Raw genomic sequence first — 26,733 nt, forward strand, 5'->3', positions numbered from 1 at the left:
GTCAGGGCTCACCAGATGACGAGAGAGAGAGGACTCATTACCAGGGCTCCAAGCTGGTGTTTTGCTCAAAAAGGAATTTGCTTTCAAACAGACATGTATTCACTAATCTCTTTTCTTTAAAAAAATAAATAAATAAAACAAACACAAAATCTCTTCCAACTCAGCTGACTAAGTCTGAGTGGGGATGACAGCAGCATTCACTGGCGTGATCCCGCAGAGCAAGCATCCAGAATGAAAATAAATGTGACTTTTCATATCAGGGCATAGTGTTGCTTTGTTCGTAATTCAATTAAAGAACAGGCATTACAATGCTCTTGTATGACAGAGGAGATAATAAAGAGATTCCACATCTACCAGGCTGAAATTCAGCTAAACCTGTGCTTGACAGGTTGCAATCAGTTATCTTAAGAGAGCCAGAGCGGACAGTCCTTGGTGTCCAAAGAGCTATAATTTGGGGAGTGAGGAGAAGCAAAAGAAAAAAATCCCCATGCCTTATATGGTCAACCAGGTTCCTGCTGCTGCTGCTGCTGCTAAGTTGCTTCAGTCATGTCCGACTCTGTGCGACCCCATAGACAGAAGCCCACCAGGCTCCCCCTTCCCTGGGATTCTCCAGGCAAGAACACTGGAGTGGGTTGCCATTTCCTTCTCCAATGCATGAAAGTGAAAAGTGAAAGTGAAGTCACTCAGTCGTGTCCGACCCTCAGCGACCCCATGGACTGCAGCCCACCAGGCTCCTCCGTCCATGGAATCTTCCAGGCAAGAATACTGGAGTGGGGTGCCATTGCCTTCTCCGGGTCAACCAGCTTAGCCCAGATCTATTCCAGATGGTTATTTCTCATATTTGTTGACATTTTTCATAGCTAATCAAGCCTTGATAAATACCGATAGTATGATCATATATGTAAGATATCACTCATCTGTCAATCTATCTATCTGTCTCTCCCTATTAAAATGCTCAGTCACCCAATAAGGTCATCCACTTAAAACTGATTTTAGCAGGACCTGGAAGGAATTAAGTGAGGTGTCATCATCGTCACTTTTGGAAAACCTTCCCTGACTGTGGAAGCTGAGTTAGATGTCCCTTCTTGGCTTCAATTTCCTTGTCTGTAAAACACAATTAGTGATATCTTCCCCAAAAGGTTGTTTTGAAAATTAAATAAGCTAAGTTATGTGAAATGCCTAGTTGAGAACCTGGTGTCTCAGTCCATTCAGGTTGCTATCACAAAGTACCATAGACCAGTGACTTGTAAATATTTCTCACTGTTCTGAAGACTGGGAAATCCATGAGCAAGAAACCAACAGATCCATGGTCTGGTGAGAGCCCACTTCCTGGGTCATAGAAGGCTGTCTCTTTGCTGTAGCCTCACATGGTGGAAGGGGTAAAGGAGCTCTCCGGGGTTCTGTTTATAAAGGCAATAATTCCTGCTCATGAGGGCTCCACTTTCATGACCTCATCATCCCCTCAAAGCCCCCATCTCCTAGTACTATCACTTTGTGGGTTAGGTTTTAATACATGAATTTTGGGGGGACCCAAACAATCAACCTATAGCACCTGGCATACACTCTCAGTAACTGATGGGTAATATTAGAGCATGTACGTGTGTGTGTGTGAAGTCACTTCAGTTGTATCCAACTCTTTGCAACCCTATGGACCATAGCCCACCAGGCTCCTCTGTCCATGGGTTTCTCCAGGCAAGGATACTGGAGTGGGTTGCCATGCCCTTCTCCAGAGGATCTTTCCAACCCAGGGATCGAACCTGCATCTCTTATGTCTCCGACATTGGCAGGCAGGTTCTTTACCACTAGCGCCACCTGGGAAGTCCATCAGAAGCTACATCCATTCATTTATCCATTTGGCACTTTGTTTGAGGACACCCCCTATGCTAAACTCTAAGCAAGGCCTTGATGATGTAGCACTGAGCCAAACAGACCTGCTTCCTGACTTTCTGAATCAGACAGTATAAATGGAGGGGAGGAGGGGAGGTGATGACAGAGCGAAACAGGATCATGTACTTATATTGTGACAGGTACTCCAAAGGGACCATGCTTTGTAAGTTCCCAGTGCAGGAAAATGCTATCATCTAGGAAGTAAAACAAGTCTTCCTTTTGAATTGACAACGTTGCTGAGTTTGCAAAGATAAATGTGGATGTGGGAGGTGGGACATGAGACAGAAGCAGGATGTGGGAAAGGATGTCTGTTCTGTTGTGGTTTAATTTCATACTCTTGGAGGAGCAGGAGATGTGCTGGTGTGAACTTAGCAGAGTAAGTTCCTCCAGTGCCTTTTCTGGCATCAGTTGCCATCCTCTGGTGTCTCAGGGATGGGTATGGAGGGAACACAGACAATGCAAGGGAGAGATGGTTTAGGGGTCTGTGAGGAAGCCACGTGGGTGGGGATTATGGAGGCAAATAGGAAGGATCCAAGGCGATCATGGAGTTAACACAAAGAGCCGCAGACTGAGGGGCAGTGGAGCTCCGTCTTGGCCCCAGCTAGCAGTCCTAGTTTACAGATGAGAAAACTGAACTTCAAGAAGGTTGTGTATTTACCCAGGAAATAACACCTGGTAGGTGGTAAAGTGAAGTGAAAGTTGCTCAGTCATGTCCAGCTCTATGCAACCCCGTGGACTGGAGCCCATCAGGCTCCTCTGTCCCGTGGTTTTCCAGGCAAGAGTACTGGAGTGGATAGCCATTCCCTTCTCCAGATCTTCCCAACCCAGGGATAGAACCCTGGTCTCCCACACTGCAGGAAGATTCTTTACTGTCTGAGCCACGAAGACTCAGACTAAAATCCAGACCTTTTTATTCCAGGTCTCTTGCCTATACCACAAATGGAAGGATTTGAAGAAATAATTGCTGAGGTCCCTTCTGTATCTTAATTTCACTATTATGAATGATCTTCACAGTACCTCTTTAATAATAAAAAGGAAAAGAAAGCAAAGAAGGAAAGGTAAGGTAAATAAGGATGGAAGGAAGGAAAGAGAGAGAGAAGCAATAAAGACACAGAGAGATAGAAAAAAGAAAAAGAAGATAAGAGAAAAGAAAAAAAAATCATAAATTTTATCTGTGACTTTTCTACTTTGGAGCATGTCCAACTTAATCATTTAAAGAGCCGTTAAAATCCACATCAGAGTGCTCACCAGTTGAATATTCCAGCCCTCTGTCAGGGCACTCACTAGAAGAGAAGCTAGACGTCCCTGCTGTATTATCATAATGGTTATTCCAGCCAGTGCTTGGTTATCGGTGCCAAATGCGGGGCAAGCCGTGGAGGCACGAACCCCTGAGATAGTTCATCACGGTTCTGACTCATTACTTCCAATATCCTTGAAGCGCCAAAAGCAGCCAGGGTGGAGGTTTCTGCTGTGTTTCATTTCGTTAACCGCTTCTGCGTATTGTGTTGAGCCTGTAGGTTCAGAAAGGAAACATAACACATGGCAAAGAAACAGTTTTCTTTGCACTGGAGCAGAGAGCAAGTTAATCACCTGGCCAATATTAGCGTCTTGAGTGTAGGTGATGCCTTGTCCTTTTATTTTTTTAATTGGAGGATAATTACTTTATGTTGGGATGGTTTCTGCCATACATCAGTGTGAATCGGTCACAGGTATACATGTCCTATGTTTATTTCTGTTTCTCTGTTAGAAGAAAGGAATCATGATAAAAGTTGTGCTTTATGGTTCTAATGGAATTTAAGTATTTTTTAAAATGTTATGCCAGTTATTATATACACATCCATAGGTATGCATGCATCCCCTCCATTCTGAACACCCCTCCCACATCCATCCCCACCCTCTTTGTCCTTTTATTTTTGGCAGCAAACCTCCTTTTGGCTAGTCTTGGTAGAAGGCAAATATGCTTCTCCTCAAAACCTTTTCGGCATTTCCCTTTTCCCGAAGCCACGGCGACCAGACACTGCTCTTCAGGCCAATGTCTGCCTCACTGCCCTCCCCTGTCACCCACACGCACACTTTTTCGTTTATACTTTTATAAAAAATTTGGATGCGTTGCCCGTTAAATACAAAATCAAGGGCCCCAAGTTGTTTATTTCTGTTTCTCCGTTAGAAGAAAGGAGTCATGATAAAAATTGTGCTTTGCGGTTGTAATGGAATTTAAATATTTTTTTGAATGCTATGCCAGCTATTCTATTCTGTTTATTATTTATTTTTCGGCCGTGCTGTGCTACACTTGGGGTCTCAGTTTCCCAACCAGGGGCTGAACCCATGTCCCTGCAGTGGAAGCGTGGCATCTTAACCACTGGACTGTCAGGGAAGTCTGAATTTAAATATTTTTTAAACAAAATGTTGATAAGAGTTATCTATCTCTTCCTCACCAAAAAAAAAAAAAAACCCTCATTTTATAAAACAAATGTTTAAAAAAGTTGAATCTTCCCTCCCCCACCCCCCACTGCGTATAGAGACTCAGGAATGACATCGAAACTTGTTGTTTGTAATACATAGCAACAGCTCCCAGGCTCACTGTGGTGTAGAAAGAGCAAGCTAATAACTAAAGTTGAGATATTCTGATGTGATACTACATACAAAAATAAATTGTTTCTAAAAACAGCATGTTAATAGTGCACTTATTTTTAACCAAAGTTACACTAAAACAGAAGGATCTTCTCAACACTTATCCCAAATTCCATCATATAAGTATTTCCAAGTGCTGGAGGAATATCTAGAAATGTACAGATCAGAAAGTATAGTGGATTTATAAAATAGTTGAGAGAAAACGAGGTCAGTTCTTACTAGAATACAAACTACTTCAAAGGAAACTGAACACCTTTTAAGGAGGAGGAGACTGTCTTTCGGGTACTAGGTTATCAGAATATGGTTCTATTCAGAAATGTTATCTGTGTGTCATGGAATCCCCAGTCTAAGATATGACTCAAGACTGGGTACGCTGGATCATGTCAGTTATGTTGGTGGGGAGTAACCTCCTTTACCCTATAAAAGATACAGTTTTAAGAAGAGGCATTATTGCCATTTGTGATGCTAACCCCTTGTTCAGAATACAGACATATCCCTAGTTCCTCTTAATAACCTATGATGTGCGTATAGACTGTGCATTTATATTCACATTTTTGAATACACACACACACACACACACCACACACACACACAGTCTGTATCCTTCAAGGTTAGCAAATTCTGTACAGTTTCCAACTACTTTGCGAAGTAAAATTTTATTTTACTTTCTCCAAATGCCGTCATTTTCTGTCTCCAAAGCGTGACCCTAGGTCCCCTTTGGGCTTCAGGGAAGCTATTCATATTCTTTCACTACTCTTGGAAGTTTTCCTTAAATATCTCTCTATCTCCCCCTAAGATTCAGTACACAAATTTATCTTAGACACACTCCCTTAAATCTGTCATCATTGACAGAATGTGTTTACCCTTCCAATGAATTTTTCCTTCCATATTTTCTTTTCTAATCAGTTCTACCTATAAAGCTCTTTCTCACCCCATCCCCACTATCTACATTCTATTCATTCTCCAAGTTAATTTTTAGGTCATTCCCCCACTCCCCCCACCATGCCCTTTCTCTCTTAATCCAGTCTACTAGCAACTCCTATACCATTCCTATTGTTCCCCTTTCATGCTCCTTCATTGTTCTTAATTATTTTAGAGTTTTCTCTCTTGCTCTTGCCTCAACAGTGAGAGATTAAAACCCAGATACCCTGATTTACACTTGCTTTGTACCCTCTCTTAACCTGTATGAATAAGCTTTGCATCTAAGAAGAACCATAAACCATATTTTAGAGTCTTTGATGGTTTCCCTGTCAATGTTTGTCAAAAAAAATTTTAGTCTGTCTGTCCTCTTACCTAGTTTATTCTCCACCTGGATCACTTTTGTTACATCTATACACACAAGGGCACCTATGATAACCATGGACACTGGTTATCTCAATATGGAGAAGTGGAAACGGAATTCAGAGGATTCAGTGGATTATCATGCTGGCAGATGAAGAACTTGCAGCATCTACAGACTTCATGCAGGTGTTTGACTAAAAATATTATGGTATTTTTGGGTGAAAGGGAAGTAAGTTGTGTTGAGTCTGAGCCATATCTGGATCCTAGAAGCGGTTGTTACTCATTTTGAATTAACTCACTGGCCTTCTGGATTCTATATACTATATACTAGACTGATCTGATCTGATCTGATACAGTCTCACAAGCTTGTCCTGTCACAAGCAACAGGACTGATCTTCATGGTGCTGATGCAGTCTGAGTTCTCTGCCCTGGTCAAACCCTCCATGCATACCCAGGTCTCATCACCACTTTTCTGAGCCAGGGACCTCATCTTTTTCTTATGTAATTTCTATCATTACAAGCTGAAGGGAAGCCTTGTTATGTGTTATGGTAACACATAACAAGGTGGTGTGTTACCAAAAAAAGTCAGTACAATCTTAGCCTCATTGCAACTTCGGGTGGTGGCATGCTGGGCAGAGCTAAATTCTAGCAGAGCCAAGAGCCTGGACACTGTTGATAAGAAACAGCTTAAAAGACTGGAAGCTGTATCACCCAGAAAAGAGGATGTGATGCAGAGAGGGAGCAATAGGATTCTATTTTTATCTATACGAGTTGGGAGGTGATGTGGAAGTGGGGCTTTGCTTATATGAAAGCTATGACTAGTGAGGTTAACTTATACGGAGGCTCTCTACATTTAAAAATGGAAGGAACTGCTTTGTAACTGGTGAGCACACTCTTAACACTTGTCAGATTTAAGGACTTGTGTTCAGATGATTAATCGAGTTATAATGAAAGAGATGCCTGCATTACATGAAACTAGAGAGACACAAATCAATTGCAAATCCAGCCTTCTTTTAATCTATGATGGTTTCCAATTTACTTAAGCCTTTCAAGAGATACAGCACCTAGAAAACAAGTAAGATTTTGGTTTCATCTGTACAGATGAAAAGCTTTTATGCAAGCTTTTGGGAGGGGGAGAATGGAAAGGGGGAAGGTTTGTCCAATATCAACCTGGATGGTTTTGTTTTAGTAGGTCCATCTTGAAAACAACTGTCTTTCACAAGGCGGTACAAATTTTGTTCCCTCCTTTACAACTGGGACATAACTCAGCACATTCCCCCTTCACTATTCATGGGGGATTGGTTCCAGGACCCCCACAGATACGAAAATCCATAGATGCTCAAGTCTTCTATGTAAAACCCAGTAGTACTGTCAGCCTTCTGTATTCATGTGTCCTGCATTTGTGAATTCAGCCAACCTTGGTTGAATTTTGACTATAAGTACACCAGGATTTCAGGCATTCTAAAACCTTCAAAAGTTTGAAAAATAATGTTTGGTTGCTTTTCCATGTTAATTGACAGTGACTTGGAGTACCAAATAATTATGTCTCTAGCCTTATCTGAAAAATGAGAGTGCTAATGGTACCTTCCTCATAGAGCTGTTTTTAACAGAAAATGAAATAATACTTGGAAAGCACCTAGCACAGTGTGGACGTGGGAAGTTTCAGCCATTGTGAGGAGTGTACAGTTGGCCCTTGAATGTACAGGTTTAAACAGCACTGGTCCACTTTTATGTGAACTTTTTTCCATAAATATATTGGAAAAATTTTTGGAGATTTGCAACAATTTGAAAAAACTTGTAGATGAACCATGTAGCCCAGTGAAATGAAGAAAAGAAAGTGAAGTCACTCAGTCATGTCTGACTCTTGCAACCCTCATGGACTGTAGGCTACCAGGCTCCTCAGTCCATGGAAATTTTCCAGGCAAGAGTACTGGAATAGGTTGCCATTTCCTTCTCCAGGGGATCTTCTCGATCCAGGGATTGAACCTGGGTCTCCTGCATTGCAGGCAGATGCTTTACTGTCTGAGCCACCAGGGAAGCACTATGTAGCCTAGAAATATCGATAAATATGATACAGTATTGTAAGTACTGTGTGTAAATACTCCTTTGAGGGATTTTCTTAACATTTCAAGATATAATAGTTCTATCACTCCCAAAATTTCCCTCATGCCCCTTTGTGACCATTCTGTCATCTCTCAGTTCAGTTCAGTTCAGTTCAGTCACTCAGTGATGTCTGACTCTTTGCGATCACATGAATTGCAGAACGCCAGGCCTCCCTGTCCATCACCAGCTCCCAGAGTTCACCCAAACTCATGTCCATTGAGTTGGTGATGCCATCCAGCCATCTCATCCTCTGTCGTCCCCTTTTCCTCCTGCCCCCAATCCCTCCCAGCATATCAGACTCTTTTCCAATGAGTCAACTCTTCACAAGAGGTGGCCAAAGTATTGGAGTTTCAGCTTTAGCATCAGTCCTTCCAATGAACCAGGACTGATCTCCTTTAGAATGGACTGCTTGGATCTCCTTGCAGTCCAAGGGACTCTCAAGAGTCTTCTCCAACACCACAGTTCAAAGGCATCAATTCTTTGGTGCTCAGCTTTCTTCACAGTCCAACTCTCACATCCATACATGACCACTGGAAAAACCATAGCCTTGACTAGACGGACTTTGTTGGCAAAGTAATGTCTCTGCTTTTGAATATGCTATCTAGGTTGGTCATAACTTTCCTTCCAAGGAGTAAGCGTCTTTTCATTTCATGGCTGCAATCACCATCTGCAGTGATTTTGGAGCCCCCAGAAATAAAGTCTGGCACTGTTACCACTGTTTCCCCATCTATTTCCTATGAAGTGATGGGACCAGGTGCCATGATCTTTGTTTTCTGAATGTTGAGCTTTAAGCCAACTTTTTCACTCTCCTCTTTCACTTTCATCAAGAGGCTTTTTAGTTCCTCTTCACTTTCTGCCATAAGGGTGGTGTCATCTGCATATCTGAGATTATTGATATTTCTCCCGGCAATCTTGATTCCAGCTTGTGCTTCTACCAGCCCAGCGTTTCTCATGATGTACTCTGCATGTAAGTTAAATAAGCAGGGTGACAATATGCAGCCTTGACGTACTCCTTTTCTTATTTGGATCCCAGTCTGTTGTTCCATGTTCAGTTCTAACTGTTGCTTCCTGATCTGCATATAGGTTTCTCAAGAGGCAGGTCAGGTCGTCTGGTATTCCCATCTCTTCCAGAATTTTCCACAGTTTATTGTGATCCACACAGTCAAAGGCTTTGGCATAGTCAATAAAGCAGAAATAGATGTTTTTCTGGAACTCTCTTGCTTTTTCCATGATCCAGCGGATGTTGGCAATTTGATCTCTGGTTCCTCTGCCTTTTCTAAAACCAGCTTGAACATCTGGAAGTTCACAGTTCATGTATTGCTGAAGCCTGGCTTGGAGAATTTTGAGCATTACTTTACTAGCGTGTAAGATAAGGGCAATTGTGCAGTAGTTTGAGCATTCTTTGGCATTGCCTTTCTTTGGGATTGGAATGAAAACCGACCTTTTCCAGTCCTGTGGCCACTGCTGAGTTTTCCAAATTTGCTGGCATATTGAGTGCAGCACTTTCACAGCATCATCTTTCAGGATTTGAAATAGCTCAATTGGAATTCCGTCACCTCCACTGGTTTTGTTTGTAGTGATGCTTTCTAAGGCCCACTTGACTTCACATTCCAGGATGTCTGGCTCTAGGTGAGTGATCACACCATCATGATTATCTGGGTCGTGAACATCTTTTTTGTACAGTTCTTCTGTGCATTCTTGCCACCTCTTCTTGATATCTTCTGCTTCTGTTAGGTCCATACCATTTCTGCCCTTTATCGAGCCCATCTTTGCATGAAATGTCCCCTTGGTATCTCTAATTTTCTTGAAGAGATCTCTAGTCTTTCCCATTCTGTTGTTTGCCTCTATTTCTTTGCATTGATCACTAAGGAAGGCTTTCTTATCTCTCCTTGCTATTCTTTGGAACTCTGCATTCAGATGTTTATATCTTTCCTTTTCTCCTTTGCTTTTCGCTTCTCTTCTTTTCACAGCTATTTGTAAGGCCTCCCCAGACAGCCATTTTCCTTTTTTGCATTTCTTTTCCATGGGGATGGTCTTGATCCCTGTCTCCTGTACAGTGTCACGAACCTCCGTCCATAGTTCATCAGGCACTCTATCTATCAGATCTTGTCCCTTAAATCTATTTCTCACTTATACTGCATAATCATAAGGGATTTGATTTAGGTCATACCTGAATGGTCTAGTGGTTTTCCCTACTTTCTTCAAATTCAGTCTGAATTTGGCAATAAGGAGTTCATGATCTGAGCCACAGTCAGCTCCCGGTCTTGTTTTTGCTGACTGTATAGAGCTTCTCCATCTTTGGCTTCAAAGAATATAATCAATCTGATTTTGGTGTTGACCATCTGGTGATGTCCATGTCTAGAGTCTTCTCTTGTGCTATTGGAAGAGGGTGTTTGCTATGACCAGTGCTTTCTCTTGGCAAAACTCTATTAGCCTTTGCCCTGCTTCATTCCATATTCCAAGGCCAAATTTCCCTGTTACCCCAGGTGTTTCTTGACTTCCTACTTTTGCATTCCAGTCCCCTATAATGAAAAGGACATCTTTTTTGACATCTGTCATCTCTATCCCCTGGCAATCACTGGTCTAATTTCTGTCCCTATCATGTTGCCTTTTCCAGAAAATTATTTTAAACTTATAAAGTGGGGCTTCCCTCATAGCTCAGTTGGTAAAGAATCTGCCTGCAATACAGGAGACCTGGGTTTGATTCCTGTGTCAGGAAGATCCCCTGGAGAAGGAAATGGCAACCCACTCCAGTATTCTTGCCTGGAGAATCTCATGGACAGAGGAGCCTGGTGGGCTACAGTCCACGGGGTCACAAGAGTTAGACACAACTTAACAACTAAACCACCACCACCATAAAAGATGTCACATTTTGAATCTGGCTTCTTTCATCTAGCATAATGCTTTTGATATTCATCCATGTTGCTCCATATAGTGATATGTTCTTTTTTATTGCTGAATAGTATTCCATTATATGGATATACCACATTTGATGACCCACTCATCAATTGATGGAGATTTCATTTCTTTCTGAGTTTTGGTGATTTTGAATAAAAATTCACTTTGAATGTTTTTTTTTTAACCTTTAATCATCTCCGGTATTTAGTTATCCAAGCTATTTATTTATTGATTGATTTTTAGCCATGCCATATGGCATGTGAGTTCTGAATAAGAATCAAACCCTCACCCCCTGCATTGGAACTCCTGAGTTGAAACCACCAGACCACCAGGGAAGTCCTCTGTATTTTTAATTTGATTTGATATTAAGGGATTATCTTTTGCCATTTCAACTGAAGCATTCATTCTGAAATATAATGGTAACTAGGGCAGGCTGCTCATGGCAACTTAGCATGCTGGTACTGCTGCTAAGTCACTTCAGTCATGTCTGACTCTGTGCGACCCTATAGACGGGAGCCCACCAGGCTCCCCCGTCCCTGGGATTTTCCAGGCAAGAACACTGGAGTGGGTTGCCATTTCCTTCTCCAATGCATGAACGTGAAAAGTGAAAGGGAAATTGCTCAGTTGTGTCTGACCCTCAGTGACCCCATGGACTGCAGCCTTCCAGGCTCCTCCATCCATGGGATTTTCCAGGCAAGAGTACTGGAGTGGGGTGCCATTGCCCTCTCCGCAACTTAGCATAGATACTCCAAAAGGTAGCCTTTTTCCTGTACTTGTCATTCTAGGCCTTTGACTTACCATGTGGAGAAAACACCACTTCTGTGTATCTGAACAGGCAAGTATCCTGCTCTCAGAATGAAGGGACTCAGAAGGTCGTGGCTGTAGCTGCCTGAGATCCAGTCATTTCCCTTTTGCAATAAGGCTATGATGTAAATAATCATATGTGAATAGGTTTTCAACATTACCCGTGGGAAATTAGGAGCTGAACTTCAATTCTTCAAACTCTGTTCCATTTTGAAAATTACTTATCTGAGGAGTAAGAAGAAAAAGTACATATAAAGACACCAAGGGTCTAAGATAGGTGAGTGCTGATTTATTATACAGTGTATTCACTTAAAATGAAATTTGTCTTTTAGATTCATTTGCCTCAGGCATCACAGTGTTGCAACACGCCACGGTATCACATTGCAAAACTCTGACTGTTAAAACGTCTTTTTCTGTCTCACCTTCTTTTCCCAGACAAAAAGGAGACGGGGGGAGGAGGAGATAAGGAAGGAAAAGGGAGTAAGGGGTGAGAAGAAGGAAGTAGAAACCTTGGGTAATTATATAGCACCTTTGATGTTAGAATTTCAAAAGGTGTTTCCAAAATCAACTCACTTGACACTACCTGACTGTCAGGATCAGGGAAACAAGGCAGGAACCCGAATGGGTTTTTGCAGAGAACCACTGGGCAATGGTGAATTTCATGTGTCAACTTGGCTGGGCCATGGGCACCTGGATATTTGGTTCAACGTTATTCTGGACGTTTCTGGTGAAAGTGTTTTTTGGAGGAGATAAACATTTAAATTGGTAAATTTCCATAATAGGAGTGGGCCTCATCTAGTCAGTTGAAGAGCTGAATAGAACAAATATTTGACCTCTGGAGCAAGAGGGAATTCTGCCAGTCCACTGCCTTGGGACTTGAATTGCAATTCTTTGTTGGGTCTCCAGACTGTCAGCCTACCCTGCCAACTTGGGATTTATCAAATGTCCATGATTACATGAACCAATTTTTAAAAATAAATAGATATAGATGTATAGATACATTCACACATCCTCTTGATTCTATTTCTCCAAAGAACCTTTACAGATTTGTGTAAGTCAGTGGCAGAATGAGAAGAGTCATCTGGATGGAGACAGGAGAGTCCAGTGGGTTAATGGTAGAGGCCCTGGAGCCAATTAACCAACTTCAAATCAAGGCTCTGCCATTCATTAACTGGGCTTCTCAGTGGTGCTAGTGGTAAAGAACCCACATGCCAGTGTAAGAAATATAAGAGACCTGAGTTCAATCCCTAGGTTGGGAAGATCCCCTGGGGGAGGGTATGGCAACCCACTCCACTATTCTTGCCTGGAGAATCTGCATGGACAGAGGAGCCTGGCGGGCTACAGTCCAGAGGGTCACAACGAGTCAGACATGACTAAAGCAACTGAACACGCAATCATTAGCTGTTTGCTCAGTCTCCTTATCTGGGGAGCAATTCTACCTACCATAGCTCTGAGTATGAAGGCGTCAGGGCTCTGGAAACTCAGCTGCGATTATCATTTCAATTAATATCTGAGTTCTACTGACACCTGTTTTCTAGATCTGCTCCCCTACTTCAGTGGCAGAGTTGAATAAGACACTGTGTGGCCTGCAAAGCTGAAAATGTTTACTATCCTGCCCGTTCTTGAAAAAGTGTACTGACCTCTGAAGTACGATATGGGAAAATCTGACAGAAATACTTCACAACTAATTTGACTAGATAATGTTCTTTTTAAATTAGGAACACATTCTTGCAAATCTTGAAGCTGGTCTTTTTATGTTCGATTCAGACAATCTTGTTAAGTCTGTGCCGTGCAGTTTATCATGTTTGAGCAGAAATTAGTCATCCTTATGTTTTCTTGAGTAGGCTCCTTCTGAATCTGTTAAAAGTGCCAATATCATGAGTAGCAGACTTTTCAAAGATCTCATTTTTGATTAGTTTGGGAATTAGTAATTTGGCCTAACCACCTTAGAGAAAAGGACAGAAATAATTACTTTAAAACGGGGAACATTAGCTGGGTTTGGGAGTGACAAGGTAAGGAATTCTGTTGGGATTATCTCATCCGAATGAGTGTCAGTCAAGGCACGCCAAGAACATTTCTCTTAAGAGCAAAAGGATATGTGTCTAGGGTGGCTGGTACACTCATTTACTAAATGATGGATAGCTATAGATATAGACATGCATCCCCACATATGTCACAAATACACATAAGCACATGTATGTATTTCAGGCACACCAATCTTCTTCCTGTTGAGACTTACTTTGTTATAGTTTTTCTATTGCTTCCAAGAGACGGAGGTAGCCCTGTCTTCATTCTGTGCCTCTTTTGATCCTAGGCTATGTTAGACTGACTGCAATGGTGACCACACTGGTGATGTCAAAATAGGTTGCATTCAGCCTTGCAGGTCATCCTCACAGACAATTTCCCATCACCCTTCATTATCACTATGCTCACTTCTCTTTAAATTTCTTCCCAGGGCAAATGCCTAAGCAGTGACTGGGAGAATCTTCCACTGCTTGGAGAATGATATCATAAGAAAGAGTCAAGGGGTATCCATCTACCCAAGAAGGGTACCTGCCACAGGTTGTGATAAGAACAGGGTGATAGGGATGGGGAAGACTAGTTATCCTGACATAAGGGGTGTTTCCTGGCAGATGTGATTTCTGATTAGAATCTTAAAAGGTGAGCAATGGCTATTTCCAAGAAAGTAAAGAAGAACATCAAGGAGGAGAAGGAAAGAGTTTGAGCAAAAGGGTGCAAATGGTCAGAAGTCCCTGGCAGGCACTGGTCATCGGCTCTATAAAACACAGCCATCCCCGCCCCCACGCCCTCCCCCACCGCCACTCCCCTTTAAATTCCTGCCTCTCTCTACTGCTCACTGCCACCCTGGATGTTTCCAGGGGAAGGTGAATGAAATCAACACTGTAATTGAGGAAGTGAGTGCCTTCTGACCTCTGGTCTCTGTTAAACCCTAACCTCTGTCTGTTTCTCCCTCTGTAATAGTCTCATATTAGGAAGCACCACTACCAGTTCACTCCTCCACACACCTTGCATGGCAGGCTTGCTTCCATTGTAGCTTTTCCACAGAATACTCTTTATCTGGATTAAATGAGAGGCTTGATCTGCCAGGGGCTTCCCTGGTGGCTCAGAGGGTAAAGCATCTGCCTGCAATGCAGGAGACCCGGGTTTGATCCCTGGGTCAGGAAGATCTGCTGGAGTCAGCCCACTCCAGTACTCTTGCCTGGAAAATCCCATGGATGGAGAAGCCTGATAGGCTATAGTCCATGGTGTCACAAAGAGTCTGACACGACTGAGGAACTTCACTTTCATTTTCACTTTTGATCTGCCAATAATGCTGTTTAACCAAAGAACTATCTTTGGTAATAAAGACTTTCCTTATTTATTGAAACTATTGTAACGCTGAAGAAGCTGAATTGAACGGTTCTATAAAGACCTATAAGACCTTTTAGAACTAACACCCAAAAAAGATGTCCTTTTCATTATAGGGGACTGGAATGCAAAAGTAGGAACTCAAGAAACACCCGGGGTAATAGGCAAATTTGGCCTTGGAATATGGAATGAAGCAGGGCAAAGGCTAATAGAGTTTTGCCAAGAGAAGGCTATGGTCATAGCAAACACCCTCTTCCAACAACACAAGAGAAGACTTTAGACATGGACATCACCAGATGGTCAACACCAAAATCAAATTGATTATATTCTTTGCAGCCAAAGATGGAGAAGCTCTATACAGTCAGCAAAAACAAGACCGGGAGCCGACTGTGGCTCAGATCATGAACTCTTTATTGCCAAATTCAGACTGAAATTGAAGAAAATAGGGGAAACGACTAGACCATTCAGGTATGACCTAAATCAAATCCCATATGATTATACAGTGACAGTGAGAAATAGATTTAAGGGACAAGATCTGATAGATAGAGTTCCTGATGAACTATGGACGGAGGTTCGTGACACTGTACAGGAGACAGGGATTAAGACCATCCCCATGCAAAAGAAATGCAAAAAAGGAAAATGGCTGTCTGGGGAGGCCTTACAAATAGCTGTGAAAAGAAGAGAAGCGAAAAGCAAAGGAGAAAAGGAAAGATATAAACATCTGAATGCAGAGTTCCAAAGAATAGCAAGGAGAGATAAGAAAGCCTTCCTTAGTGATCAATGCAAAGAAATAGAGGCAAACAACAGAATGGGAAAGACTAGAGATCTCTTCAAGAAAATTAGAGATACCAAGGGGACATTTCATGCAAAGATGGGCTCGATAAAGGACAGAAATGGTATGGACCTAACAGAAGCAGAAGATATCAAGAAGAGGTGGCAAGAATGCACAGAAAAACTGTACAAAAAAGATGTTCACGACCCAGATAATCATGATGGTGTGATCACTCACCTAGAGCCAGACATCCTGGAATGTGAAGTCAAGTGGGCCTTAGAAAGCATCACTACAAACAAAACCAGTGGAGGTGATGGAATTCCAGTTGAACTATTTCAAATCTTGGAAGATGATGCTGTGAAAGTGCTGCACTCAATATGCCAGCAAATTTGGAAAACTCAGCAGTGGCCACAGGACTGGAAAAGGTCGGTTTTCATTCCAATCCCAAAGAAAGGCAATGCCAAAGAATGCTCAAACTACCACACAATTGCACTCATCTCACATGCTAGTAAAGTAATGCTCAAAATTCGCCAAGCCACACTTCAGCAATATGTGAACCGTGAACTTCCAGATATTCAAGCTGGTTTTAGAAAAGGCAGAGGAACCAGAGATCAAATTGCCAACATCCGCTGGATCATGGAAAAAGCAAGAGAGTTCCAGAAAAACATCTATTTCTGCTTTATTGACTATGCCAAAGCCTTTGACTGTGTGGATCACAATAAACTGTGGAAAATTCTGGAAGAGATGGGAATACCATCAGGAAGCAACAGTTAGACCTGGACATGGAACAACAGACTGGGATCCAAATAAGAAAAGGAGTACGTCAAGGCTGTATATTGTCACCCTGCTTATTTAACTTCTATGCAGAGTACATCATGAGAATCGCTGGGCTGGAAGAAGCACAAGCTGGAATCAAGATTGCCCGGAGAAATATCAATAACCTCAGATATGCAGATGACACCACCCTTATGGCAGAAAGTGAAGAGAAACTAGAAAGCCTCTTGATGAAAGTGAAAGAGGAGAGTGAAAAAGTTGGCTTAAAGCTCAACATTCAGAAAACAAAGATCATGGCACCTGGTCCCATCACTTCATGGGAAATAGATGGGGAAACAATGGAAACAGTGTCAGACTTTATTTTTGGGGGCTCCAAAATCACTGCAGATGGTGATTGCAGCCATGAAATTAAAACACGCTTACTCCTTGGAAGGAAAGTTATGACCAACCTAGATAGCACATTCAAAAGCAGAGATATTACTTTGCCAACAAAGGTCCATCTAGTCAAGGCTATGGTTGGTTTTTCCAGTGGTCATGTATGGATGTGAGAGTTGGACTGTGAAGAAAGCTGAGTGCGGAAGAATTGATGCTTTTGAGCTGTCCCTTGGACTGCAAGGAGATCCAACCAGTCCATTCTAAAGGAGATCAGCCCTGGGTGTTCTTTGGAAAGTGAAAGTGAAGTCGCTCAGTTGTGTCCGACTCTTTGCGACCCTGTGGACTGTAGCCCACTAGGCTCCTCCATCCATGGGATTCTCCAGGCAAGAATCCTGGAGTTGGTTGCCATTTCCTTCTCCAGGGGATCTTCCCGACCCAGGGATTGAACCCAGGTCTCCTGCATTGCAGGGAGACACTTTAACCTCTGAGCCACCAAGAACTGATGCTAAAGCTGAAACTCCAGTACTTTGGCCACCTCATGCGAAGAGTTGACTCATTGGAAAAGACTCTGATGCTGGGAGGGATTGGGGGCAGGAGGAGAAGGGGACGACAGAGGATGAGATGGCTGGATAGCATCACCGACTCGATAGACATGAGTTTGGGTGAACTCCGGGAGTTGGTGATGGACAGGGAGGCCTGGCGTCTGCGATTCATGGGGTCACAAAGAGTCGGACACAACTGAGCGACTGAACTGATTGTTGACTAACTAACAATGCATGCCGAATGACACCCATGTTTTATTCAAGCCAGGTAGTATGCTAAGTGCATTGTGTAAGTAACAGATTCTTTCTTGACAGAAGTCATGGGCTCAGATGTCAGTCTAGTGGTTTTATAAACATCTTCTGTTAAGATTCAGTGTTAGTAAAGTGTCTGCAGGATCTGATTTAAACTTTCAATAAAACAGTGGGGCATGTGAAATTTACATGTTTAATTCTTTACTGAATTTTTTCCTCTAATGTTCACAAATGTAGACATATCTCTTTTCTGAATTAAATAGTAAGACTTTTAATAAAGCACTCCCTGAATAAAAACTTTAGAAAATCTGCTGCTGACTTTGATGGGTGGAAGATGGAGCTGGTATGTCAGTGTTGATATTTGCTGGTGGTCTGGGTCTTGCCTACATAATATGGTTTTATGTAGCGATGTGGGCACTGCCTTACACAGTAATGTGACATGATCCTTGATATCCAGCACATTTTGGAGCAAAACTATGACACTAAGACCCTTCTGACAGGCTTCCACTTTGCCCTGTACAACATTACAATGGGGGCATTCTTTTTCCAAGACAGTCATTGAGACCAGCACTATCAGATTATGGCTTGATAGCTAATTTATCACTTTGGTTTGGTGTAGAAACCACGAATCCCTAATCACTCACAACTTAAAAAGACCACAATGTTATCAGAAAATAAAGTTTTAAAGAAATATTTTAAACATTAAGTCACAAACTTTCTAAACCCTTAAAGAAATCTGACTTTCCATGCAAATATTTAAATAATATACAAAGCAGTCAAATTTGATCACTTTTTAAAGTGACCCCTTCTATTTTATGTATTTAATGTGAAGAGGACTGGAGGACAGAAATAATTTCATGGCTCCTTCTAGGATTTAATCACAAACACCTTGTTTTTTACTTCTAGGAGACATTATAAAGGCAAGTTGGGACTTGATAAGAAGGGCCTGGCTGATATGATTATGTCTGATGCATTTGTCAATTGATTGAGAAGATCAGATTTCAGAAGTAACTAGGACATAGGAAGCAATTTCCTGAAACTGATAGCCCAGTGCTGGGTGAGGGAGGAGTTTGCACAGAGAGGCCTTCCCCCACCCCCCATCTGAGTAACAGCCTTCTGCTCTGTGTTCCCATCACAAGCATCCTTTGCACATGCCTAGTCTAATATTTTGGAGAAGGCAATGGCACCCCACTCCAGTACTCTTGCCTGGAAAATCCCATGGATGGAGGAGCCTGGTAGGCTGCAGTCCATGGGGTCACTAAGGGTTGGACACGACTGAGCAACTTTACCTTCACTTTTCACTTTCACACATTGGAGAAGCAAATGACAATCCACTCCAGTGTTCTTGCCTGGAGAATCCCAGGGACGAGGGAGCCTGGTGGGCTGCCCTCTATGGGGTCGCACAGAGTCGGACACGACTGAAGCGACTTAGCAGCAGTCTAATATTTATATCAAGAGGTTTCACGATATGTCCATTCATCTGCTGTTACTGGACTGTGAGCTCCCTTGATACCACGCATATGTTCTTTGTATTGTTTTCCTAAATCCTGGGCAGAGTAGATGCTCAATGAGCATTTTGGATGAAAGAAAGGAAGGAAAGTAGGAAGCGAGGGCGGGAGAGAGAGAGGAAGAGGCAAAAGTTTATCTATAATGTTTACAAAGATATTGAGCAAAGTAGAACATGTACTTAATTTGATGAATCATTTTACTAGTAATAAAGTATGATTAATTTAAGATTCAAATACAAGTTATAATTTAACAGGTACTCTAGGCTGTTAAATGAAAAATAGGTGCAATACATTTTAAAAAGCTTTCAAGTCCTAAATATAAACTGAACAGATGAGATTTTTCATCCTCAAGAATTACCTGGGTATTAGCTTTGGAAAGTGTAAAAGGTAAAAAGAAAGAGGGAAAGTACTGAAATGAGATTAGGTGGATTCTTGGCATAAATATATCCAGTCACTATAAACTTCCAAAGGAATTTAAAAAGCACCTAAGAAAATATTGCTAAAAGAAAGTAGCTCAACTTATTGTCTGTACATCTTAAACCAAAATATTTTAGTAAGTCCTACTGATAAGTGGTTGATTTAATTCTTTGTATAAAAAGTCTTTTTTTTTAACCTGGATAATGTAAATATATTGGTTAATCATTGGAGGACTGCCAGTCTTCTTCTTTATTCTACTTTTTAAACCACCAGCAGATTGTAAATCCTTGAAGTTTGCTTGGAGTTATCTTAGGTAAAGTCCAAAGTTTAAGGTAGTATTCAATAAACCATAAACCTCACCACCAAAGTCCCCTGATGCAGAGAAGGGCCAAAGGACACTCAGTATTCTGGCTTAGTCCTTACTCAGCCTGCCTTCAACCTGTTTCTCTAAAGATTCATCATTCTTGGACTTTCACCCATGACTTATCCAGATTTTCTTTAAAATAAACTTTTTTATTTTAGAACAGTTTTGATTTATAGAAAAATCACAATAGTATGAAGAATTCCCATATATTTTGTACCAAATTTCCCCTATTATTAGCATCTTACATTAGTAAGTTATACTTGTTACAATTAATGAACCAATATTGGCACATTCTTATTTATTAACACCATAGTTTATACAGATTTCCTTAGTTTTAACCTAATATTCTTTTTCTGTTCCAGGATCCTGTCCTGGGTACCACCTTTCTTTTTGCTGTCAAATTTTCTTAGGCTCTTCTTGACTGTAACAGTTATCCGACTTGCCATGTCTTTGATGAAGTTGACAGTTTTGAAGAACTTGTTATTTTTCATGTCCAATCCTTTAGGACCCCATGGACTACAGCATGCCAGGCTTTCCTATCTTTTGCTGTTTCTTGGAGTTTGCTCAAACTCATGTCCATTGAGTCAGTGATGATGTCCAACCATCTCATCCTCTGTCGCCCTCTTCTCTTTCTGCCTTCAGTCTTTCCCAGCATCAGGGTCTTTTCCAATGAGTTGCATGAGTTGGCTCTTCACATCAGGTGGTTAACTGTTCGGACTAGTCGTTAGGTATTTTGTAGAATGCCCCTCAGTTGGGATGTTTTTCTCATTAGACTGGGGTTATAAGTTTTGGGGAGGAAGACCCCACATGAAGGGCACCTCTCATCACATCATATCTAGAGAATGTACCACCCATGTGACCTGTCACTGATGGTGTTGACCTTGAGCTCCTGGCTGAGGTGGTATCTGTCAGTTTTCCCCACGGCAGAGTCGCTCCTCTCCTCCTAGTTCCATAGGAGGAAGGAAGCCACTAGACACAACCCACACTTAAGAAGTGGAGGGTAATCCCATTTCAGTTGCTTTGTTTGCAAGTATTTTCTCCCATTCTGAAGGTTGTCTTTTAGCTTGGTTTATGGTTTCTTTTGCTGTGCAAATCTTTTAAGTTTATTTAGGTCCCATTTGTTTATTTTTGTTTTTATATTTTCATTACTCTAGGATCAAAAAAGATCTTGCTGTGATTTATGGCAAAGAGTGTTCTGCCTGTTTTCCTCCAAAAGTTTTATAGTATTCAACCTTAGATTTAGGTCTTTAATCCATTACGAGTTCATTTTTTTGTATGGTGTCAGGGAGTGTTCTCATTTCATTCTTTTACATGTAGCTATCTAGGTTTGGAAAAGAATCTAAAAAAGAATGGATAAATGTATAACTGACTCACTTTGTTGTACACCTGAAACTAACACAATGTTGTAAATGAACTATACTCAATACAAATTTTTAAAAAAGAAGTAGACAGTTATCCTTCACCTCCTGGAGGGCAGAGTACAGAAATTATTTGGAATTTTTCTGCACAAGCACTTTGTCTCTTCTTCGCCATTTATTTATTTATTCAGTCATTTATTTATATACACACAGACTTGTGGATATTTATTTTTACTTTCAAATAGCATCACCAATTCAATGGTGAATTCAATGAATTTGAGCAAACTCCAGGAGTTAGTGGAGGTCAGAGGAGCCTGGCATGCTGCAGTCCATGGAGTCACAAAGAGTCAGACACGACTTAGTGATTGAACAACAACAATAATCTAATTCTACTTTATTTTTTTGCTCAAATTGTTCCAGTTTTGTCTATTAGGAGCTCTTTTATTTGACTCTTGAATCCCTTTGATGTACTTCTGTCATTGTGGAGTTTTCTTTCTCTTTTTTTCAAGTCACATAGAAGAAAAAAACTTTTTGGCACTGTAAGATACTCCAGACTCAACTTGGATGTTTCCTGCCCCAGTTCTAGAATCAGCCATGTCTCCAAATTGTCCTGGTTCCTTTTATTGGAGGGTGCTATAAGAAACCAAGATCTGAGGTCTAGGTGGGCTTGGTGTACCTTGCCTCCAGTTCCTGACACAGCAAGGAAATTCACCTGTGTATATTAGCCTATATTTCTATGCCTGTCCACAAATATTCATATATGTAACCAAAGTGTATACAGATGCATAGATACTGATATTCAGCTAAACATACAATTTTCCCAGTGTGGATTCATTAATACATGGTTCATTGTATAGCCTTTTCCCTTTGGCTTATCTGCAAATTCTCATACCAACAGTAGGACATCTGACTTCCACTGTTGGTCATTCATTTATTTTAGCATATAGGCATAGCAAATCTCGGAGAAGGCGACGGCACCCCACTCCAGTGCTCTTGCCTGGAAAATCCCATGGACGGAGGAGCCTGGTGGGCTGCAGTCCATGGCGTCGCTAAGAGTCGGACACGACTGAGCGACTTCCCTTTCACTTTTCACTTTCACGCATTGGAGAAGGAAATGGCAAGCCACTCCAGTGTTCTTGCCTGGAGAATCCCAGGGATGAGGGAGCCTGGTGGGCTGCCCTCTATGGAGTCACACAGAGTCGGACACGACTGAAGTGACTTAGCTTAGCTTATAGCAAATCTAAATTTTTTTCATCTGTATCCCCATTGGAAACAACTTTATCAACTCAAGCACAAAGCTTGCTTATGGTTTCTTTTTGTTTTTTAACCCATTCCTCCTTCTCACAGCTGATGGATCTGCACCATCACCTCTGCTCATACCTACACATACAGCTTCTCAAGGGAAAATATGTATAAATATTGTTTAGTTTCTTTTATCTTTGGCCTTACAAACTCCACTCATTTCCAGAGTTACCAGGATCAACAGTGATTTTCCCCAAGCCCCGGAAACCTCTTGATAGGTTGTTTAATTCATTAACAATATGGTTAACTTGTTTCACCACATTCTCATTCCATCCCTGGGATCCGAAATCTCTGAGATGATTTTTTTTTTAATTCGTATACATCAAGGTTCATGTTTTAATAATAATGTTTTAAATTATTTAACATCTAGCAAAACTAATAAACTATGGCCTACCTTGTGTCAGGCCCCATAACAATGTCATTCTGTGGGATTTTATCTTGTAGTTTTCTTGGAACAGTCTTGGTATGTCCCTACTTAATTAAGCCATAGGCATCCCAGTTTCAGAAGCACGGACTACAGAAACTGACTTGTGATATTTATGGCCCTATCTCTAAAATCCTGGAATTCTTTAGATTTATGTAACCATATCTCTCTTAATGATTCCAGAATCTGCAAAACATGATCTATTTGGAGAACTGCATTTGCATAAGGTTAGAACTGTTTTTTTTTTTTTCTTCCTTACTGCTCTTTTGCTCTTAGTAAAATAAAAGTAAACTGCAGGGGAGAATAATAACTACCATAGTCAATCCTATCTTTTGTCTAGAACAAATGCCATCATCACAACTTAAATACAAACCCCTTTGTCAATCAGGGTTTGCTTAAAACAACAATTAAGTTGCTCTACACTGGCAAGTGATCTGCTATGTTGTTTTTTATGGGCTTTATTTGTTGTACCAACCACATTATCTAAACAGCTAGTGAAATCATACTGGTGATTTTATATAGTGCAAAATTATGCCAGTAAAGGAAGGAAAGGCAATGGTTGTTTGTTGCTGTTATTGTTGGGTGTGGGTGGGGGAAAGTACTGGCTGGAATTAGCAAATAAACAAATAAATTTTCTTCCTTAAGGACATTCGTCCTTTGTAAATCCTTCCAACTTCATCTTGCCTAACTCCCAGGATGATCATCTACCACATGGTGATATAAGGTAGTCCCCAGTGGGGACTATTTATTTCTACTGCTGCCATGACAGGTTGACGGGTGGGAGTGATGCTCTGGAGTTGTATGAGTTGAGAAGTTTAAGAAAAATATACTTAAAATCATACATTTATGTAATAAGATACTGGACTGTATCTTTTGATGTGCAAAATACTGCCACAGTGAGAGATGCAAGCATCCCTGGGGGTGGGGCCCCCCCACCTGTGGTAGGGGGTGCTGCTGGGTGGGACTTTTCCGAATGTTATAGAGCAAACAGCCACCCCTTGTGCAAAGGGAAACCTGGAACCCAGAGAAGGAACCCAGGATCAGATGCTTCAGGTTGAGTTGTCCTTTGACGCTTAGCAATGTTGACCAGGTGTATTAACAGAACTGCATGTTTGAAGAGACAGAAAATGATTTTCCCCCAAGTTTTCCAGAATGTTATTTTTTGATCGTGGGAGGTAGGCATAGTTCGTCATGCAAACATTTGCTTTTGAATAATTGAGAGGAAGAACCAGCCTTTTCAGAAATGACAAGATTACTTGAAATTCTGTTCACATCAGGCTGCAGGAACCGCTGAGAAAAGGAATGGCTGGGCTGGGTCATGCAGCCTGGACTGTTGTCACTGCCCTCGTGAGTGTGATTGCAGGTGAAATGTGCCTGGCTTTGGCAGGGTTCTCAGGACTCCCGTGATTGCCATGCCTGAGCTCTGAAGGTCAAACTATTATCATCTTAAGAGAAGGGTGGGATTTCACCCAAAGGGAAGAAATAGTGATCATTATCCCAGGGAAAGGGCTTCCCTGATGGCTCAGATGGTAATGCAGGGTCTGCCTGTAATTCAGGAGATCCAGATTCAATCCCTGGGTCAGGAAAATCCCCTGGAGAAGGGAATGGCTACCCATCCCAGTATTCTTGCCTGGAGAATTCCATGGACAGAAGAGCCTGGCAGGCTACAGTTCATTGGATCGCAAAAAACTGGACTCAACTGAGTGACTAACACTTATCCCAGGGGAGGAGGAGTCTGGGTTTGAACCAGACTGGAAGGATTCTTCACTTTTTTTTCTGGGAACTGAGTTGGGCTTGGACTCTGAAGTGTGGGGAGCCCCATGGAACCTAGACCTGGATGCAAAGATTGGATCTGAGCCTGAAATCCTAAGAGTATCCAACCCTAGAAGCAGTAGTGAATTTCACTTAGTTTATGACCCTGTCTTCTGTAAAGTTTTATGAAAAGCCTGATCTCAGATGTACTATATGCCAGTGTGCTTTGGGGGTTAGGGAAAACCAGGGCCCTTCTTGGAGGCTGGAGAAAAAAATGCTTATGACAACAGATGCCTGGCCCAGTAGAGCTATACTCTAATATAAGAAGGAGCAGCAGCAGTAACAAAGGCTGCAGTTCAAAAAAGCAAGAATAAAAGACAACCCCAAAACTTGCCCCTGAGAACACATGTGATGACACCTTGAAAAACCTCAGATTATCTGGGAGGCATGGGGTGAAGGTGTATGTGAATGTTGAGAAGTGAGGGCCACATCCGATTAACTAAGCCAGGAGGGGCTCATGCAATAATATCTTGGGAGAGCAAAGATGATAACCTAATTTCAGTTCAAGGTCACAGCTTGGAAATGCCAGGGACACAGAAGTCACACTCAGTTTTCTTCAGTTCCTAAGCTTGTGTCTATGAATTTTCTACCATGAAAGGAATGCTACTGCACAGCAAAAACAAATTCAGTAGCTAATTTGAAAAACAGACATTTAAAAATAGAGCAATGTAGGAGTCATGCTGCCCGCTGTCTCTTCTTCCCATACATCAGGATATATGTGCTTTCCTATGCACACAAGTTCACTCTTCTCTCTCAAGCATCCTCAGTGCAAGTGGAGGACTTAAGGCTCTTTACAATCTTAAAACCTTCAATTATAACCCACACTAACATAACAAAGGTAATAAAATGTGGAAGCTTGCCAAACATTTGTATAGTACCATGCCATTCACAAAGAACTTCAAAAAATTTGATCTCGTTGGAACAACACTTTCTTGCCAGTGTAACTGTGTAGGTGTCTTTTATTTTCTTTCAGTTCATTTTTTTTTTTAAAGCAACAGCTCATTTTTAAAGACTGGGCAGACAGAAGCTCCCACTAGCTTTCTAGATTCACCACACAGGAAAACAACGTTCAGCTTCCTTTTTTTGTTGGTATCACATCCCTGATTTCTAAACAAATACATGAAGTGGGTCTCTAAACTCTGAATGGAAGTAAGCTAATCATTGACATTCGAGACACTTTATTACTTGACACACTTAAGCAAAAAATGCTCAGCCACTCTGCAAACTAAGTTTCTATTCTTGTGAAGCATTTTCTCCTTAAGGGGCCCACACAGCCCTGCTGAGGTTCCTGGTAGACTGACCTGTCTGCTTTTTTTTTGGCACCCTCATATTGCTCCAGTCAGAGATGGGCACAAAGGGCATGGGTACCATTATTGAACAGAAAAAAATAAGATAATTGCCACCAAGGGACCACTCCTTCAGTCCCAGGCATTTGCTAACAAATGACAGATTAAATCTTCCTAACTACCATGTGATGTATTGATTATAATCCTATTTCACAGGTGAAAAAAAAATGAGGCTGTGATATTGTTATATAATAAGAAATATATATTTGGTGTTTGTCCTCAATTATCACAATCCTTGTAATTTCCTGAGAAATAGGGTAGGGGTGATAAAAGCATCTTTTGTTATCATATGTGTTCTTAGTCCTTGGTTCCTGACACAGAAGCTTCTAAACGTTTGGGATCTCTGGAGTGTAAGAATGTCTTTCTGTATGCTAATGAGTTGACTGGAGGCTGGGGTCCTCTAGAGAGCTCAGGGTGGGGGCTGGTCACCAGAAAGTCCATGATGAGACGCTAGGAAATTTCATCCCCACCCTCTGACTGCCAGGTGGAGGGGAGGAAGTAGAGATTGAGGTAA

The 26,733-nt window shown here is 41.5% G+C and overlaps 1 long non-coding RNA gene across 1 annotated transcript in view; it reads left to right on the top strand.

The window, feature by feature from the left end:
- LOC147343663 (uncharacterized) overlaps positions 1–26,733 on the top strand; it is a 48,406-nt gene that overhangs the window by 4,323 nt on the left and 17,350 nt on the right. The window contains exon 3 of the long non-coding RNA XR_015156343.1: positions 1–26,733. This exon is cut by the window's right edge and continues 14,779 nt beyond it. This is a non-coding gene — a long non-coding RNA (uncharacterized LOC147343663).

This window comes from Bos grunniens, chromosome 27 (genome assembly GCF_055505025.1).
Source record: "Bos grunniens cultivar Pamir isolate PY7600 chromosome 27, Bosgru_T2T1.0, whole genome shotgun sequence".
NCBI classification, from domain to species: domain Eukaryota; kingdom Metazoa; phylum Chordata; class Mammalia; order Artiodactyla; family Bovidae; genus Bos; species Bos grunniens.